Source organism: Scardinius erythrophthalmus, assembly GCF_964197995.2.
Source record: "Scardinius erythrophthalmus genome assembly, chromosome: 4".
Taxonomy (NCBI): domain Eukaryota; kingdom Metazoa; phylum Chordata; class Actinopteri; order Cypriniformes; family Leuciscidae; genus Scardinius; species Scardinius erythrophthalmus.
In genome coordinates, this window is record NC_138224.1 from 5,561,380 (window position 1) to 5,580,524 (window position 19,145).

At 41.7% G+C, this 19,145-nt stretch overlaps 1 long non-coding RNA gene across 1 annotated transcript; it reads right to left on the reverse strand.

Annotated features, from left to right (window-relative positions):
* Nucleotides 1-1,853: 1,853 nt before the first annotated feature.
* Nucleotides 1,854-17,148, reverse strand: LOC308689393. The gene is made up of 3 exons (XR_014029996.1): nucleotides 16,654-17,148; nucleotides 2,453-3,242; nucleotides 1,854-2,327 (listed from the first exon to the last, which is right to left on the reverse strand). It is a non-coding gene; the product is annotated as an uncharacterized lncRNA (long non-coding RNA).
* Between the last annotated feature and the right edge of the window lie 1,997 nt (nucleotides 17,149-19,145).

Here is a 19,145-nt window from a genome sequence, read left to right on the forward strand (position 1 = left end):
AGCTTTCTTTGCTGCTGCAAATGTGTTTGACAAACACACTGTCAGAGCGGCCAAAAAAGACATAATATATAGTCAGAGTTAAGAGCCCAACTAATGGAAACACTAATCACTCTTATGGTGACTTCAAATGAAACACATTAGAGTTAAACCTTTGTTAATTATCAATAAAACCTTCTGTAGACGTCTGACAGAAATAAAGTCAGTCTGGTTAGTAATAAGTGAAGCTGGTAATGTTGTTTGTGGAGTTGTTTAATCCTCCTCTGCTGAGATCTTCACAGATTTAATGTCTTCTTTTCTCTTCAGTTGATTTCATCTGAGGCTGTGGCTGAAGTCAGTTGTAGTTCTTGTGTTTCTGCTCGTCTCTTTTTCTGTTCTCTTCTTTCCTTCAGTGATTCTGCTTGTTAACAGGCTTATTAAGGCTGAAATTACTCTATATTTAATATACACAGACTTTGTGGCTCAGGTAAGGTCCAGTTGTGGTTTATATCTTTGCTTTTGGCTGACATGTGGCATTGCTATGGCCTGCTTGTGGCCCAGATCTGGCAAACAGGAGTGGGCCACCCAAGGGCCGTCATTCCACGCTGCATGTGGGCCAGATCCGTATTCCACAAGTGCCAGATGTGGGCCGGATCCGGGCCGAAACAATGTTGCTATCTGGGATGGTTAGCAAGTTAGTAAGATTTGGCGATACTTTGAATATATCTGTCTGTCTGTTAATACCTACATAAACAAGTAAATAATACTCTGAAGTTCATAAAGATATAGCCTACATCATGTGTAATTTTGGGTAAGTAGCCCTTCAGTAAATGCATATTAGTTCATCCAAAAAATTATAATTCTGCCGTCATTTACTCACCCTCATTTGCATATCCTTATGGTTACTTCCCGTGGAAGACAAAAGGACATTTTTGAAGTATGTAATGGTCACTTTCTTGTCAATGTAATGAAAGCGAATGAGTTACTGAGGCTCTCATGCTAAAAAATAACCACATAAAAAAAATCATAAAAGTGATCTGATACGACTCGTCCGCTATATTCATATAGTTATTTAGTCATATGATAGCTTTATGTGACGAACAAACCGTACTTAAAGTCGTTATAATCACTGATGAGCTTCACCTCTTGGTAATTTAACCGCTGCTGTCCGAATCGTGAGTGAATCAAATTAAAAAAAGATTCATCTCGAGCGATTCATTCATGACATCCCCCCCTGACTCACATGTAGCCTACGCGCCAAGGAGCGCTATGAAATAACGATTTAAATTTGGTCTCATATATAAATACAGTATGGCTTCAGAATACTTTAAATATAGTATTATATAGTAATACTGGCACATTTTATTGTGTTTTTTTTTTGGAGCTTGACAATTACCTTCATTCACCTTAAAGAGATAGTTCACTCAAAAATATTTATAATTTACTCACCCTCATGTTGTTACAAATCTGTATGAGTTTCTTTCCTCTGTTTAACACAAAAAGTAGATATTTGAAAGAATGTTGGTAATTCAACTGTTTGGTAACCAACATTCTTTCAAATATCTTCTTTTGTGTTCAACAGTAGAAAGAAACTCATATGTTTGGGACTTGAGGGTGAGTAAGTAACTATCCCTTTAATAGTTCAAATTTTTAGGTCATCTGCTTTTTTATGTTATCTATTTTTCTAGTTTTCAATAGCCTAATCTTTTCGAATCTAGTTTTATTTGACATATGGCTTTATTAGTAGGCTATTATATTGTGAATGCACTTTGTTATTTTTTTTATTTTATTTTTTAAATAGATTAAAAGCATTTTAGTCTAATGAATATAGGCTATTCAATCAGTCAATGCAGAACACACACACACACACAAGCAATAAAAACTGTTAAACTTTATTGTTATCAGTCTCAAAGTAGCTTTACAAACTGCTGATTTAGAACAGGTTTATTTCGCTTCATAACTGTAAAACACAGTTCCTTTGTTCAGATAACAATTTACCCTGAGAGACCCATTTCGCACCGCTTTGCTACACGTACCCAAACGATTGTCACGACTTAGGTCTCTGTCCCACACCTCCACCCTCAGGTTTTGATTTGCTCTGCAATTTGGGAAGTTGAATGTTGCCCTCCATGTAGGATTAGCAGTATTCTTGATAAATTCTGTCTGCCCCCCAAAAGTAGAGCCACACCAGACCTTGGCGTATGGATCAGGTTTGTTTCCTAAAGCGTCACCGGTGAGGTCTCTGGCATGTATGCTGAACACCCGAACAGCAGCACTGGCAGAGTCCAGCTGAGACGCCAGCATCAGCACAGCCAGAGAAACCAGCCGAAGATCATAAAAGACCGCCATATCTGTCCGAAAGAATACAGGTTCAGTTATAGAGATGTCTGACACAAATATTGAAATGTAAAAATAATATCTCTGTCTTTAAAGTGTCAAGAAGCTGAAGTGTGATTCAGTGTTAAAGATGCCTTACCTTGCTTGTATTAGATTCAGTATGAATGCTTCCTGATCCCCTTAAACCTTTTATAAAACTATACAGTCATAAAAGTCTTCCAAAGGTCATCAACAGGGTTCAATAACACGCATATCTGTGTTGTTTCCGCATTGACCTAGTTACATTTGTCAAGATGCCAAGAGTGTAATTTTTTTATTCCAAGTCAAGTCAAGTCACATTTATTTATAGCGCTTTTTACAATACAGACTGTTTCAAAGCAGCTTTATAGAGATAACAGGAAAATAATGCAACAAAGTTTGTTTCCAGAAGAAAATAGCATCACAGTCCAGCTTAAGTTCAGTGATGTTTCATTTTTTATTTTAAAAACGTTATTATGGCAAGGAACCAAAACTCCATCAGTGACAGAATGGAGAAAAAAACCTTGGGAGAAACCAGACTCAGTCGGGGGCCACTTCTTTTCTGGCCAACGAACCAACAGTGTATGATTATGATTCAGGCTGCATTATAGGTCAGAAGTCAGATTGGTTTGGAACAATCAGAATATTATCCAGTTCCATCTGGTTGAAGATCGGAGTCACGCCGGAAAAGGGAACGAGTTTGTTGAGGACCAGTGCCGATGGCTGTCGTGTCGATGAGGCCTTCACAGGGGAGAGTCTAGTTGACACAATCTCTGCTCACACGTTGTGGTCGTGTCTAGGAGACTCTAGGTGCAGGTCCATCTGGTATGGATACGGCCCGGATTCGGCTGACTACATCATGCATTGTGGTCATGTCTAGGCCCAGGTCCACCATCTGATCTGGATACGGCCTGGATCCGGCATAATCCAAGTAAGCATATAGAAGCAGTGCATTAAAATAATGTAGTTCGCAGTCCTACAAAGCTACAAAGGCAGAAAACACTGAACCAATGATGTACAAGAGTGTCCATTATAAAGAAAATAAATAATTCTTAGAAATTAACTGTTTGATGCTGGTTTATTTTGTTATTTTATTTTATTTTTAAGAAAAGTTTACATCTAATAACCCTAAAAAGTAATGTGGTGCAACCATATCGAGTAAAAAAAAATCCCAAAACAAACCAAACTGTATTTTCAAAAATGCTTTAAAACACACACACACACACACACACACACACACTAGGGATGCACCGATGTGAAAATTGTGGCCGATACCGATAACCGATATTAATATTGCTGTTATGGCCGATACCGATATTTACCGATGTCGATATCTCTGTATAGAAAACAAATTTTAATGATTATCAAATAAAGAGCTATTTTCCAAAACACTTTTTTTTTTTTTTACTTTAGAAATGACTGATATTGGGCACCTTTACCTGTATGCAAAATATGTCACACATACGACACACATGCATTATATTGCATTGCATATAATGTGTGCTGGTCAACTTGTCTAAAATTAAGAAACCCTTAGAAAACAGGAAAAAAAAAAACAGGAACATTGTGTACAATTAAGATAGGCTACTTAATTTATTATTCCAATATCCAAATATGATACTAAATAGCACAGGGAAAAGGGCTTCTATTTGTGACGTGCTGTCTTTGCCTTTGAACATTGCACATTTTAATCAGGACACGCATTAGCTGAATAAATGTTAGCCAATTCAAACATATTTATAGAAAACAGTTGACAATGAATAGACTATAATAATAGCATAAAGCCGGTCGCACACCGGACGCGCAGCTCAGCGCCGCGCCGCGCCACGTCTAGGACAACTGTCACCTGAAAATCCGTTAGCATCAGCAATTTTCTGATTTCTGTAAATAAATATAAAACTAAATGTATATTGCAGCACGGGGTTAAGTCCGTATATACATTAACTACGATTTGAGACACATAAATGTAAATTTAATATAAAACTATGTAAATGGCGCTGTGTGGCGCGGCAGGGTTTTGAACACGGTCCTGAGCCGTTGCTGGGCGCCGCGGACAGACGCCGCCGGTGTGTGTACTCTCATAGAGAATAATGTGTTCGAATTTAAAAGACGTGGCGCTGCGCTGCGCGGCGCTGAGCTGCGCGTCCGGTGTGCGACCGGCTTAACGAATCACTTATTCTAAAAATAATAACAAGTATGCTATAAGTGGAATCCGACATATGGGCTGTGTTAACAGTAAAACGTCCGTCATTTAACGAATTTTAAAAACACGGATGGATAATACAAAATGCTTTCTGACATTTTGAAAGAAAAAAAAAAACAAGCAAGAACAAAATTTAAACTTAGCCCGTCAATTTTTCATTTTACAATTATCTTCTCTCTCTCTCTGTGTGCGCGCGTCCGTGTTTGTGAGGGAGAGCTCGCGCAGCACTGATACATCGGTAGCCTACCTTTTAATCCATAAGTAACGAACGCGCTAGTTTTCATACAAAATAAATATGTAACATAATTAGGTAGGATACTTTAGTTATTATTAACACAATAACGTAACACATGAAGGCTACGTTTCTCAACACTGAGAATGAATAATAAACGCCTGTTTCTCCACTCGCGCTTATCAGTAATCCACAAATCACACGTGCGGTCACTTTTGAGAAAAATCAAATTCGAACGGGTATCAAATATCAAGCAATATTCAAATATCTACGAGTCAAAAAACGATCAATCAAAAATGTGTCATGAAGAGGGAAAAATCATAAGTCGCACTGGACTGCGTTAACAATGTTACTGACGGGACAGTTCTCTGTAACGCACGTCCAAAGACTGCTTTAAAACTTTCACAGAGACCTCAAACAGAAAGCACAAAGCCTGTCTTTAAATTTAATTTCGTTTTGTATTAATTGTATCTTAATTTTGATCAATGTTTCATCAAAAATAAACAACGTAAATATTAGAAAATATTTAATCAGGACATGGAGGCGAAAGCGCGTGAACTGAAGCGCGTCTCAAATGAACCGAAACCTACCTGCCTCACAGACCTGAGACATAGCCTATATAGAAAGCTTGAAACATCTATTTTTAAACAGAACAATTCAAAATGAAAGAAAACAGACTGTTCTCTGCTTATGTCATCTGTATGAAATGTGTATTTCTCTCAGGCGCGTTCACTGCACGAGTCAGCATCAGTAACTTAATCTTCAACTTCACACGTCAAATATCGGCCTGTTCACATCGGCCCTATTTTGACATCGGACCGATACCGATGTGTAAAAAAAATGACCATATCGGCCGATATTATATCGGCGGCCGATATATCGTGCACCCCTAACACACACACACACACACACACACACACACACACACACACACACACACACACACACAACAAACCAAACTTTATTTTCAAAAATGCTTTAAACACACACACACACACACACACACACACACACACACACACACACACACACACACACACACACACACACACACACACACACACACACTTTTGTGTTCAACAAAAGAAAGAAACTCATATTTGGGTGAACTATCCCTTTAATAGTCCACATTTTTGAGTCATCTGCTGTTTTTATCTTAAGGATCAAGTGACAAACAGAGATCTTCATCTCCTTTTAGTTGGCTAATCATTTAAGTACACTACCCGTTAACTCAAAAAAAATATTTTTGCCTCTTGTTCAATTTAATGAATCATAATAAGCTAAAGTAACCAGATTTATTTTTTTTTTTTTTTTTTTTTTTTTTGCATTTTGTTACAACCTAATTAAATTGTGTTCAATACACCTAATATATTTAAAACTTAGTTTTACTTAATTACTTTGTGTGAAAACGTACTCGGTTACTAACGTAACCTCGGTTCTCTCTAGAAGAGGGAACGAGTACTGCGTTTTATCAAAACGCTACGGGAAAAGTCTCTTTTCACGAAACACTGAAGCAAAAAATTATCCTTTAATTTTCATATATGTAAAACGCGTTGCGGCAGCAGCAGTCAGCTATGGCGAGACGGCTTGCTCGCTCATTGGCTGCTCTGCGGCAACTGCTTAAGCCTATCGAGCGAGGCCTGAGATGACGTCAGGCCAATGAGGGCGCTTCGCGCCGTCCTCGCCACTTCCCGCCGAAACGGGCGTGGCTTACCTCTATAAAAGGAGCTCGAGAAGGCTGATTCACTTGATTTTGATCGCCGAAGCGAACCAGAGTGAACCGTACGCACGGCAGAGAACGCAGTACTCGTTCCCTCTTCTAGAGAGAACCGAGGTTACGTTAGTAACCGAGTACGTTCTCTTACGAGAGTTCTCTCGTACTGCGTTTTATCAAAACGCTACGGGAACCCCTTGCAAAACGCCGTGCGTGCTGGGATAAAAACACTGATCACCGGAAGCTATTTCAGGCACACAGTGCATAATCACCAGATTGACTCACACAGAGTCAGGGAATAAGGGTGGGAGCCTTAATTCCCTATACTGTAACGTCGTAGAATAGACATGTCCACAGACGCAAGTATAACATCACATAGACAGGGTAGGGAACCTGAACTAATGCGGGAAATGTGGGTCTTACACAGTTCTGCCCAAGATAGTCGGTAGCGCATTGCGCATGGGTTTCAGTGGTCTGACTAGACGGCTGAACAGATTACACCGACAAAAGCTTAGCCTGTAAGGCGGGAACCTCTAGGTTATAAAACCTGATAAATGTAGACGGAGAGGCCCAGCCTGCCGCCGTACATATATCCTGTAGGGAAATCCCGCTGGACCAAGCCCACGAAGAAGCAACGCTTCTCGTAGAGTGCGCTCTGACTCCCAACGGGCATGGAATGCCCTTGACAGTATAAGCTAGCGCTATGGCGTCAACTATCCATCTGGATAGACTTTGTTTCGAAACAGCCATTCCTTTGGAACGTCCGCTGAACGAGACAAAGAGCTGCTCTGTCTGTCTGAAGACAGCAGAGTGGGACATATAAGCTCTTAAAGCCCTAACAGGGCAAAGAAAACTCGAGTCCCCTTCCTCACTCGATGCCGGCAGGGCAGCCAGGGATATAATCTGAGCCCGAAAAGGCGTGTTGAGGGATTTCGGCACATAGCCATGCTTAGGTTTGAGTATGACTTTAGAGTCATTAGGACCAAACTCCAAGCATGCCGGGCTCACAGAGAGCGCGTGCAGGTCGCCTATGCGCTTCACTGAAGCGAGAGCCATCAAAAACACTGTTTTGAAAGACAAATGTTTGAGGCTAATAGACTGGATAGGCTCGAAAGGGGCACCTTTCATGGCCGCTAGGACCGTAGAAAGGTCCCACAAAGGAACTGAAGGAGGTCTGGGCGGATTCAGTCTCCTAGCTCCCCTGAGGAAGCGGATGACTAAATCATTCCTTCCCAGCGACTGACCCAGCGTTGAACCAAAGAACGCTGAAATAGCCGCCACATACACTTTGAGCGTGGAAGGGGATCTGCCCTTATCCAACAGCTCTTGTAGGAAGGAGAGAACCTCCGTTACCTCACATTCGAGGGGTGAAATGCTCCGAGCTGTACACCAGCCGGAGAAAACCGACCACTTCGAAGCATAAAGCCGCCGTGTCGACGGTGCTCTAGCCTGAGTGATGGTATTCACGACTCCCTCTGTGAGACCAAAGGGTATCCGTTGAGCACCCACACATGAAGGGACCACAGTTCCGGGTGTGGGTGCCAAATCGAGCCCCCGGCCTGCGAGAGGAGATTTCTCCTCAACGGCAGTGGCCATGGAGCGATATCTGCCAACTGCATCAGAACTGGGAACCATGTCTGGTTCTCCCAGAACGGAGCTACAAGCAGGACTGGGCATTTCGTTTCCCTGACCCGTTCCAGCACCTGTGGCAGGAGGGAGACGGGGGGAAAAGCGTATAACGGGCAGCGCGGCCACCTCCGGGACAGCGCGCTGTCGGTCTTTGAAAAGAACGCGGGGCAGAGCGCGTTTTCGCGGGACGCGAAAAGGTCCACCTCCGCTCTGCCGAATCTCTCCCACAACAGCCGGACTGTTTGTGGGTGTAGAGACCATTCGCCCGGGGGAACATTGTTCCTGGACAGTCTGTCTGGGCCCACATTCTGAAGCCCAGGTACATGCACTGCTCTCAGCGAGCGTAAGTTGTGCTGAACCCATAGTAGGAGGCGTTTCGCCAGCCTGTACAGGGATATGGATTTCAGACCGCCCTGGCGATTTATGTAGGACACCACAGCCATGTTGTCCGAACGGACTATGACGTGTTCGTCCTTGATGCGGGGACAAAAAACGCGTCATCGCGTTGTGCACTGCCAGCATTTCTAGGCAGTTTATGTGTAGGAGCTTTTCTCGTTCCGACCACAGGCCGAAGAACGGTCTGCCCTCGAGCAGAGCTCCCCATCCCGAGGTGGATGCGTCTGTCGACACCATCCTCACTCTCGAGGAAGTCCCCAGGCTTACACCTGATTGGTACCAGTCGTCCGCCGTCCAAGGCGCCAGGGCTGAAACGCAGCTCTGATCGACCTTGAGGCGTAATCGACCGGTCGCCCACGCTCTGCGCGGTACCCGCGTTTTCAACCAGAACTGCAGCGGGCGCATGCGGAGCAAGCCCAGCCGGAGAACTGACGATGCTGAAGCCATGAGACCCAGCATCTTTTGAAACTTCCTGAGCGGGGTGACAGCGCCGCGGCGGAAAGACCTCGCCGCGCGCTGAATGATCAACACGCGCTGTGGTGACAGCCGCGCTGTCATAGACTGTGAGTCCAGAACGACGCCCAGAAACAAAATCGTTTGGCTGGGGTTCAGTGAACTCTTCGCCCAAATGACCGTGATACCAAGATTCTCGAGGTGATCGAGTAAAATGGTTCTGTGCTCCACAAGCTGTGATCGTGATTGAGCTAGGATCAACCAGTCGTCCAAATAGTTCAGCACTCGCATGCCTCTGAGTCTGAGAGGAGCGAGCGCTGCGTCCATGCATTTCGTAAATGTACGGGGTGCTAGGGACAAGCCGAATGGCAGGACTGTATACTGGTATGTCTGACCCTCGAAGGCGAATCTCAAGAATCGCCTGTGATGTGACGCTATCTGTATTTGAAAATACGCGTCCTTCAGATCTATCGACATGAACCAGTCTTCTCGGCGAACATGCGCGAGAATTTTGCTGGTTGCGAGCATTTTGAAACGGCGTTTCACTAATACTCTGTTCAGTCGTCTGAGATCCAGAATGGGTCTGATACCGCCGTCCTTTTTGGGGACTAGAAAGTATCTGCTGTATATCCCCTGTTCGCTTTGAACTCGGGGAACAAGCTCTATCGCCCCTTTGCTTATCAGTTTTGATATTTCGGCGCGAAGTAGGTGTGCTACATTCAGCGGAACCGAATTTTCGACGCGCGCTGTGAAGCGCGGAGGGCGTCGACAAAACTGTAGCGAGAAGCCTCTCTTTATAATGCCTAAGACCCAGTCCGAAACCCCTGGAAGCGCTGCCCATGCATCTGCATGGTTGGCTAAGGGCCGGATACAGAGCGCGCTCTGTTCGCCGTGCGACAGAGGTGCTATGGGGCGCCTGCGGCATTTGAGGCGGGGGGCGCGCTTAATACAGCGGGCGGAGCGCTCGCCCTTGACCTTACAACAGTGTTTGGCTGAGTGAGGGGGGGCTGCGCGAGTCCCATGGGACTCATGTGTGCGAGTAGATGTGGGCTGTGAGCGGGCACATTTACTGCTTGGGGCGCGCTGCTTGTGTAAGCAGCGCGCGCGCTCACAGGTCTCGTTTTTACAGAGAGCCTGTGATCTGATAGACATAGTGTTCGTGGGCACTGAGTAGTGGGCACTTTTACTATGTGGGGAGCGCAATCGACCTGAGTCGATTTTATTTGCGCGAGCCCTAAGTGCAGGGCTGTGCTTGTGTGTAGGGATGGGCACTGAGAAGTGGGCATCGACACTACATTTATAGCACCATCGGCCGTGGCCGGGACACCAGAAGTACCGTGAGTAAGTGTGGGCGCGGGAGAGCGGGCACAGTTACTGCAATGAGTGCACTGTCTGTCTGAGCAGAGTGAATGCACACAGGTTTCGTCTTTACAGAAACCACAAGGCATGCAGAACATAGTGTTTGTGGGCACTAGGCAGTGGGCACGTTCACTATGTTGCGTGCGTGATCGACCCGAGTCGAATATATGAGCGCGGGCCCTGTGTGAAGGGCTGTGCTAGTGTGTAGGGATGGGCACTAGCAGTGGGCATCTTCTCTACACATATAGCATCATCGGCCGTGCTCGTGGGCAGCAAAAACACGTCAGCAGTTGCCTCTCGGGGAACAAACAGAGTGATTTGCATTCGGCGGCATAAATATTTTCTGTCGGCCGGCCTGGGATTCGAACCTCCGATCCCCCGCGCGCAAGTCTAAGAATCTACCACTGGACCACAGTGAAGATACATTGACAAAGTCAGCGCGAGTATTATCCGCACTGGCGTTTGCTTGTCAGGCATGTACCACGTGCTTGTGGGCAGCAAAAAACACGTCTGCAGTTGCCACTCGGGGAACAAACAGAGTGATTTGCATTCGGCGGCATAAATATTTTCTGTCGGCCGGCCTGGGGTTCGAACCTCCGATCGCCCGCGCGCAAGTCTAAGAATCTACCACTGGACCACAGTGAAGATACATAGACAAAGTCAGCGCGAGTATTATCCACACTGGCGTTTGCTTGCAGGCATATATACCACGTGCTCGTGGCCAGCAAAAAACACGTCTGCAGTTGCCTCTCGGGGAACAAACAGAGTGATTTGCATTCGGCGGCATAAATATTTTCTGTCGGCCGGCCTGGGGTTCGAACCTCCGATCGCCCGCGCGCAAGTCTAAGAATCTACCACTGGACCACAGTGAAGATACATAGACAAAGTCAGCGCGAGTATTATCCACACTGGCGTTTGCTTGCAGGCATATATACCACGTGCTCGTGGCCAGCAAAAAACACGTCTGCAGTTGCCTCTCGGGGAACAAACAGAGTGATTTGCATTCGGCGGCATAAATATTTTCTGCCGGCCAGCCTGGGGTTCGAACCTCCGATCGGCCGCGCGCAAGTCTAAGAATCTACCACTGGACCACAGTGAAGATACATAGACAAAGTCAGCGCGGGTATTATCCACACTGGCGTTTGCTTGCAGGCCTGTACCACGTGCTCGTGGGCAGCAAAAAACACGTCTGCAGTTGCCTCTCGGGGAACAGACAGAGTGATTTGCATTTTCAGAACGCCTGCAAAATGCCAGAATGTGAGAAGAGTGGAAATCGCCCAGATTCAGCGGGGCTGAAAACACTCCATTCTCTTTCGCCAGTGACGCGCGGGAACCGTAGAAACGGTGTTCGGTTGCAGGCAAGCGGGTACTACGCGCTCGCTGGCTGCAAAATGCATCTCTGCAGTCGCCTTCAGGGGACTTACAGAGCAAAGCATTGGCGGCATAAATATATATGCCGCCAGACCGGGATCCGAACCCCGGTCTCCCCGCGGGAGAACCTATAATTCCACCACTGAGCCACAGGGGGATACAGGCTTTGAAAGCGGCGTCAACATGTATTCTTCGGCGTTTGCTGGCAGGCAAGCGTGTAACAGACTCACTTGCTGCAATAATATTTCCAGTCGCCGAACAGGGAACTGAGAAATGTGAGAGAAAAGAGGTCAGACCGACCAACGGTGGGACTAAGAACACTCTTTTCTCCTTCGCCGGTGAATGACGCGTGCAGAGGCAGGGTAGCTTTTCTTGTAACGTAAAGAAAAACTAATCCCGCCGTCCGCTTCCAGGAAGGGCAGCCTCGGAAAGGATGCCTGGCGAGTCCTCAGAGTCACCGTAGGCAATTGGCTCGGAGCGAGCGCGAGCGCTGCATGAGAAGGCGTCTTGAAAAAGACGCAGCTCTTTTAGGGGTGAGTGTTGCAGCGAACACACACACACACAGAAAACAGAGCAATATAGCAATAAAGGATATAGGCGTCGGAAAGCGCAGCAGGTACGGCTGTAGAAGGCGGCGTTGGCCAGCGGCTTCGAGGGCTCGTCCCGCTGAAGTGCTTGCTTCGAACGACGCTTGCTTCCGTGATCCAGCGATGCGTGCGCTTCGCTGAAGAGATTAAAATCAAGTGAATCAGCCTTCTCGAGCTCCTTTTATAGAGGTAAGCCACGCCCGTTTCGGCGGGAAGTGGCGAGGACGGCGCGAAGCGCCCTCATTGGCCTGACGTCATCTCAGGCCTCGCTCGATAGGCTTAAGCAGTTGCCGCAGAGCAGCCAATGAGCGAGCAAGCCGTCTCGCCATAGCTGACTGCTGCTGCCGCAACGCGTTTTACATATATGAAAATTAAAGGATAATTTTTTGCTTCAGTGTTTCGTGAAAAGAGACTTTTCCCGTAGCGTTTTGATAAAACGCAGTACGAGAGAACTCTCGTAAGAGAACTACATGAATAATTTTTGTTGACGACTAACTGGGGAGTGGATCTATAGTTCCCAGCATGCTTTGCAAGGGACTGCATTAGGAGGGTAAATTTAGAGGTTTAAATAGTTATTTTCAGTTTTTCAGTAAATGGAAAGATGTTGTTAGTTAATTTTAGTGTTTAATGTTCAGTTATGTTAGAAAGTTAGAGGACTTTCTGTAATGTTTTTGATTTTTGTGGTTACCATTATCCAGAAGATTGGTCACTGTGTTTAGTCTGTGGGCACTCATTATAGTCTATATACACATCAAATCTCACATTTAAACCTACATTATTAAAATTTACTGTAACTATGTAAAAACACAAGATTGGAAGTAACTGTAAAGTCAAGTTAGCTAAAATTATAATGATGGCAATTTTATTTGCAAGACAAAAATTAAGCGCAGGTAATGTGACAAAATTTTCTCTCTTAGGCATTGCAAAACTTTTAAGTTCATACAAAACAATTCATTGAAAAAAAAAATGTTGGAAACATGTAATTCAATTTCGTGGAAAAGTTTTCCTCAATTTTATTAGGTTCGGTAAACAGCTTGTTTGTTTTTAGTGTATGCTTCCTGATCCTTACAACCTTTATAAAACTATACAATCACAAAAGTCTTCCAAAGATAATCAACAGGGTTCAGTTCAATGCGTATCTGTATCTGTGTTGTTTCCGCATTGACCTAGTTACATTTGTCAAGATGCCAAGAGTGTAAAAAATGTATCCTAAGTAAACATAGAAGCATTAAAATAATAGTTCTCAGTCCTACAAAGCAACAAAGGCAGAAAACACTGAGCCAATGATGTACAAGAGTGTCCATTATAAAGAAAATCAATAATCTTTTAAATATGTAGTTTAAATGAGTTGCATTCTTAGAAATTAACCATTTGATGATGGTTTAATTTTTTTCTTCTTTTTTAGTTTCATACAATTTTTAAGAAAAGTGTACATCTAATGACCCTAAAAAAGTCATGTGGTGCAACCAGTAAAAAAACAAACCGTATTTTCAAAAATGGTTTAAATATATATATATCACCCTCATTCACCTTAAAGGGATAGTTCACCCAATTTTTTTTATCATTTTCTCACCCTCATGTTGTTCCAATTCTGTATGAGTTTCTTTCCTCTGTTGAACAGAAAAGAAGACATTTTAAAAGATGTTGGTAACCAGACAGTTGACGACAGGAAAACAAGTACTATGGAAGTCTATGGGTGCCGTCAACTGTCTGGTAACCAACGTTCTTTCAAATATCTTCTTTTGTGTTCAACAGAAGTAAGAACCTCATACATGTTTGGGACTTGATGGTGAGTGAGTACTAAAAAAAAACTATCCCTTTAATAGTCCAAATGTTTAAGTCATTGCTGTTTTTCTCTTAAGGATCAAGCAACAGACAGACACCTTCTTAGTTGGCTCATCATTTAGGGATGGATTTAAGTATACACTTCCTGATCCTCATAATCTTTATAAAACTATACAATCACAAACATCTTCAGCAGGGTTCAAGGTCATCAACAGGGTTCAATCACATGCGTATCCGTGTTGTTTCCGCATTGACCCAGTTGCATTTGTCAAGATGCCAAGAGTGTAAATTTTTTATCCCAAGTAAGCATAGAAGCAGTGCATTAAAATAATAGTTCTCAGTCCTGGTTTCATTTTTATTTATTTTTACTTTTATACAATTTTTATGAAAAGTTAATGAGTTAAATCTATTGACCCTAAACAAGTAATGTTTTTGCTTTTTTTTTTTTTTTTACTTGTCTTTTTATTTCATTTTATGAAGTGCAGTCATAGTGTCACAAATGAACTTTTTGATGGTAAAGTAAGGTGTCACGGGTAAGTCCACAAACAGAATAGCAGTCCATAGATATCTTTCATCCTAACCATAATACATTTGCAAATGACCAGTAATGTTTTTTCAAAGACATGTTTGGTACTTGAGGGTTGGCAAGTAATAAAAATGAAATAACTTCTTTATATATATATATATAATAAATAAAACTGTATGGTTTTCAGTTTTCAGTTCATTTTTTTTTTGCTGTATGGTTGCACCACATTACTTTTTTTAGGGTCATTAGATGTAAACTTTTCTTTAAAAAATCTATAAAAAATAAAATAAAAAATGAATCCAGCATCTAATAGTTAATTCATGAGAATGCAACACGTTTAAACATATTTCAAAGATTATTGTTTTTCTTTATAATGGACACTCTTGTACATCATTGGCTCAGTGTTTTCTGCCTTTGTTGCTTTGTAGGACTGAGAGCTATTATTTTAATGCACTGCTTCTATGCTTACTTGGGATACAATTTTTACACTCTTGGCATCTTGACAAATGTAAGGTCAATGCGGAAACAACACAGATATGCGTGTTATTGAACCCTGTTGATGACCTTTGGAAGACTTTTATGACTGTATAGTTTTATAAAAGGTTTAAGGGGATCAGGAAGCATTCATACTGAATCTAATACAAGCAAGGTAAGGCATCTTTAACACTGAATCACACTTCAGCTTCTTGACACTTTAAAGACAGAGATATTATTTTTACATTTCAATATTTGTGTCAGACATCTCTATAACTGAACCTGTATTCTTTCTGACAGATATGGCGGTCTTTTATGATCTTCGGCTGGTGTCTCTGGCTGTGCTGATGCTGGCGTCTCAGCTGGACTCTGCCAGTGCTGCTGTTCGGGTGTTTGACTTATATGCCAGAGGCCTTACCGGTGACGCTGCTGGAAACCCTCCAGATCCATACCTCAAGGTCTGGTGTGGATCTTCTTTTGGGGGGCAGACATCATTTATCAAGAATACTGCTAATCCTATTTGGAATGTAGAATTCTACTTCCCAAATTGCAGAGCAAATGAAAACCTGAGGGTGGAGGTGTGGGACAAAGACCTGAAATATGATGATCATTTGGGCACGTGTAGCAAACTGGTACAAAATGGGTCTGTCAGGGATTATTGTCATCTGAAAAAAGGAACTATGTTTTACAGTTATGAAGCGAAATAAACCTGTTCTAAATCAGCAGTTTGTAAAGCTACTTTGAGACTTAAAACAATAAAGTTGAACCGTTTCTATTGCTTGTGTGTGTGTTCTGCATTGACTGATTGAATAGCCTATATTCATTTGACTAAAATGCTTTTAATCTATTTACAAAGAAAAAAAATCACAATTCACAATATTACACTAATAAAGCCATATATCAAATAAAACTAGATTCAGTGTGAATTGAGAAGCAGAGGCAACTAATACTTGAGACTTCAGTATAGGATAAGTTGATTCAGAATCACCTCTCATTCTCAAGTGTTGGTGTCATATCAACCTTGCTTCTCTTCCTGCTCAGAGATTTGTTTACCAAATGCAGCACGTGACAAATTCCCCCATTAGTGCAAATCACACATTTTATACTTATAGAGATTAGCATTTTGCACACGTATTTCTGCTTTAGAACGGGTAGTGTATACTTAAATGCATCCCTAAATGATGAGCCAACTAGAAGGTCTCTGTCTGTTGCTTGATCCTTAAGAGTAAACAGCAGATGACTTAAAAATGTACTCACTCACACTCACTACTTTAGTACTCACTCACCATCAAGTACCAAACATGTATGAGTTTCTTTCTTCTGTTGAACACAAAAGAAGATATTCGAAAGAATGTTGGTTCCCATTTAGACTTCCAGTACTTGTTTTCCTGTAGTTAACTGTCTTCTTTTGTGTTCAACAGAAGAAAGAAACTCATACAGATTTGGAACAACATGAGGATGAGAAAATGCTAAATATTTTTGGGTGAACTATCTCTTATGAAGAACTAAACACCACTGGTACTGTACATTATAAATGCACTTGTTAAAGGATTAGTTTACCCCAAAATGAAAATTTCCTAATAATTTACTCACCCCAATGCCATCCAAGATATCCATGTCTTTCTTTCCTCGGTGGCAGAGAAATTATGTTTTTTGAAGAAAGCATTTCTGGATTTTTCTTCTAACAATGGACTTCATTGGTCACCATCGTTTTTAAGTCCAAATCAATGCAGTTTCAAAAGTCTTTGAAGTGTTTAAACGGGCTGTACGCGATCACAGCTGAAGAAGAGGTTGTTATCTAGCGAAACGATAGGTCTTTTTTATATATATAATTTATAGACTTTTTACCTTCAATAGTTCGAATTGAGCTGATCAACAAACAGACAGGGAACTAGGCTACATTATCACGTTGAAAGGTACGCCTGCGCCGGCAATACTATTTGAACTACTATTCATATTCATCAGAATGTTATTCATATACTATACATATTCATATTCACTGAATACTATTACTATATAATCGCAAACAATACCATTTGACCTATCCTCCTACCCAACGTACGGTCGCATTGTAAACAGTGGGGCGGCGCTGGCGTGACCTTTCAACGTGATGACGTAGTTCCCTGTCCGTTTGTTGATCAGCTCAATCCGAACTACTGAAGGTAAAAAGTCTATAAATTATAATTTCTTAAAAAAAAAAAAAAAGACCAATCGTTTCGATGAAAAATCCAGAAATATTTTCTTCAAAAAACATAATTTCTCTCCCACTGAGGAAAGAAAGACATGGATATCTTGGATGGCATTGGGGTGAGTAAATTATTAGGAAATTTTCATTTTGGGGTAAACTAATCCTTTAACAAGTGCATTTATAATGTACAGTACCAGTGATGTTTAGTTCTTCAATTTGATGTTTTAAAAAATAGGAAAGTGGTCACAAGTATAAGCCCTGGAGTAGCCTAGAGCAGGAGTAAAATTTAAACGTCTAACCTTTCTTTCTTTCTTTCTTTCTTTCTTTCTTTCTTTCTTTCTTTCTTTCTTTCTTTCTTTCTTTCTTTCTTTCTTTCTTTCTTTCAAAGTAAGATTATCACTCTTAAAGCAGAGATCACTTTGCTCAAAGATGAGTGTGATTTTTTTTTTTTAAGGAAACTGAAAAGATGAAGTCTGCTGTCCCATCTGCAATGGCACAGATATATACTGTTCCTATAGTGCCACAGCCCTCAGGTTTGTGTTTCATGCTTTTTTTTTTTTTTTTGGTTGCTGTCAGAACAACTATGCCTTTTTTAAAAACATTTTCTGCTGCACTACAGTCATTATCACTATAAAATATCACAACCCCCCTCATGATCTGCCTCAAACTTCACCAAAATGTGTTTTCTTCAAATTTACAGTTACTACAGTATTATAAGGTGGCACAAAAATGTTTTAGAGTGGAGGATTGTTCAACAACTTAAAATTGAAGGTGTAGCTTGCTAAGAGCATGTATATATATTCATATTTTTGCAGTGCAGCAAGACCAGTGGGACTCCATCAACTCCTCAACTTCAGAGTCCCCAGTGGAAGTTAAGAAAAAGAAGAGCAAGAAAAGAAAGAAGAAAAGCAAGAGAAGCAAATAGGGGGGGGGGATATAATGTGTTACTTTGTTGTTTGAGTATACTGTAGAAAAGACAATGTTTTATTAAGATGAAAAAGTGTTTTGATTTTTTTTTGTAAAATTAAAGTCAGAAATTAAATGGGATCCTTTATTGTATATTTACTGCACTTACCCTGTAACTACACAGAACAAGGGGGTAACAAGCTCCACTTTAATTTACAGCCCGCAGGAGTTACACTTACCCTGTAAATACACAGTTGAAATGGGTAACAAACACTACTTACTATGTAACAATACGAAACAACACTATTTGCACAGTAATTACAAAGAAAGGTACTCTTATTATTAAAAAAACAAAACAAAAAAACTTTTAATTACACAGTATATTTGCCCTGACATTTAAGTGTCATTGCAATACAATGTGATAAGGTAAGTACTACATGGTACGTTCTAAATTAAAATCATAGCAGAAACTAATTTTTTTGGCTTAACGTTAAGTAGTTTAGTAAGAAAAGCCAATAAATAGCATTGCCAATGTTTTTCGAAATCAGCTGTTTATAAAATTGTTTTAGATTCAATTTTTTATCATACTGTGCTTACATACAGCCATATATATACATATATACATATATATACATATATGTTTAATTTACAATCCACAGATGTCAAAATTACCCTGTAACTACATTGCACAAGAACATATTTTGCCAGAAATGTGATAAAAACTTTATATACAACAGACGTACAATTTTTGCCTGGAATATATAACAGAATAGGTACCTGTTAGTTTTAAAATAATTACATTATAAATAATTTGCTTGTATATCTGGTTGTACCCCTTTATTACCCAAAACTTAACATATTGTTCCCTTATACCTACACGGAGGTACACTATAATTACAGAAACGTACACAGTAATTTCGGCTTACTTACGCAGTTGTTTGCGGGTCGTAATATAAAGTGTTACCCAAGGATCCTGATGCTCAGGAAGAAG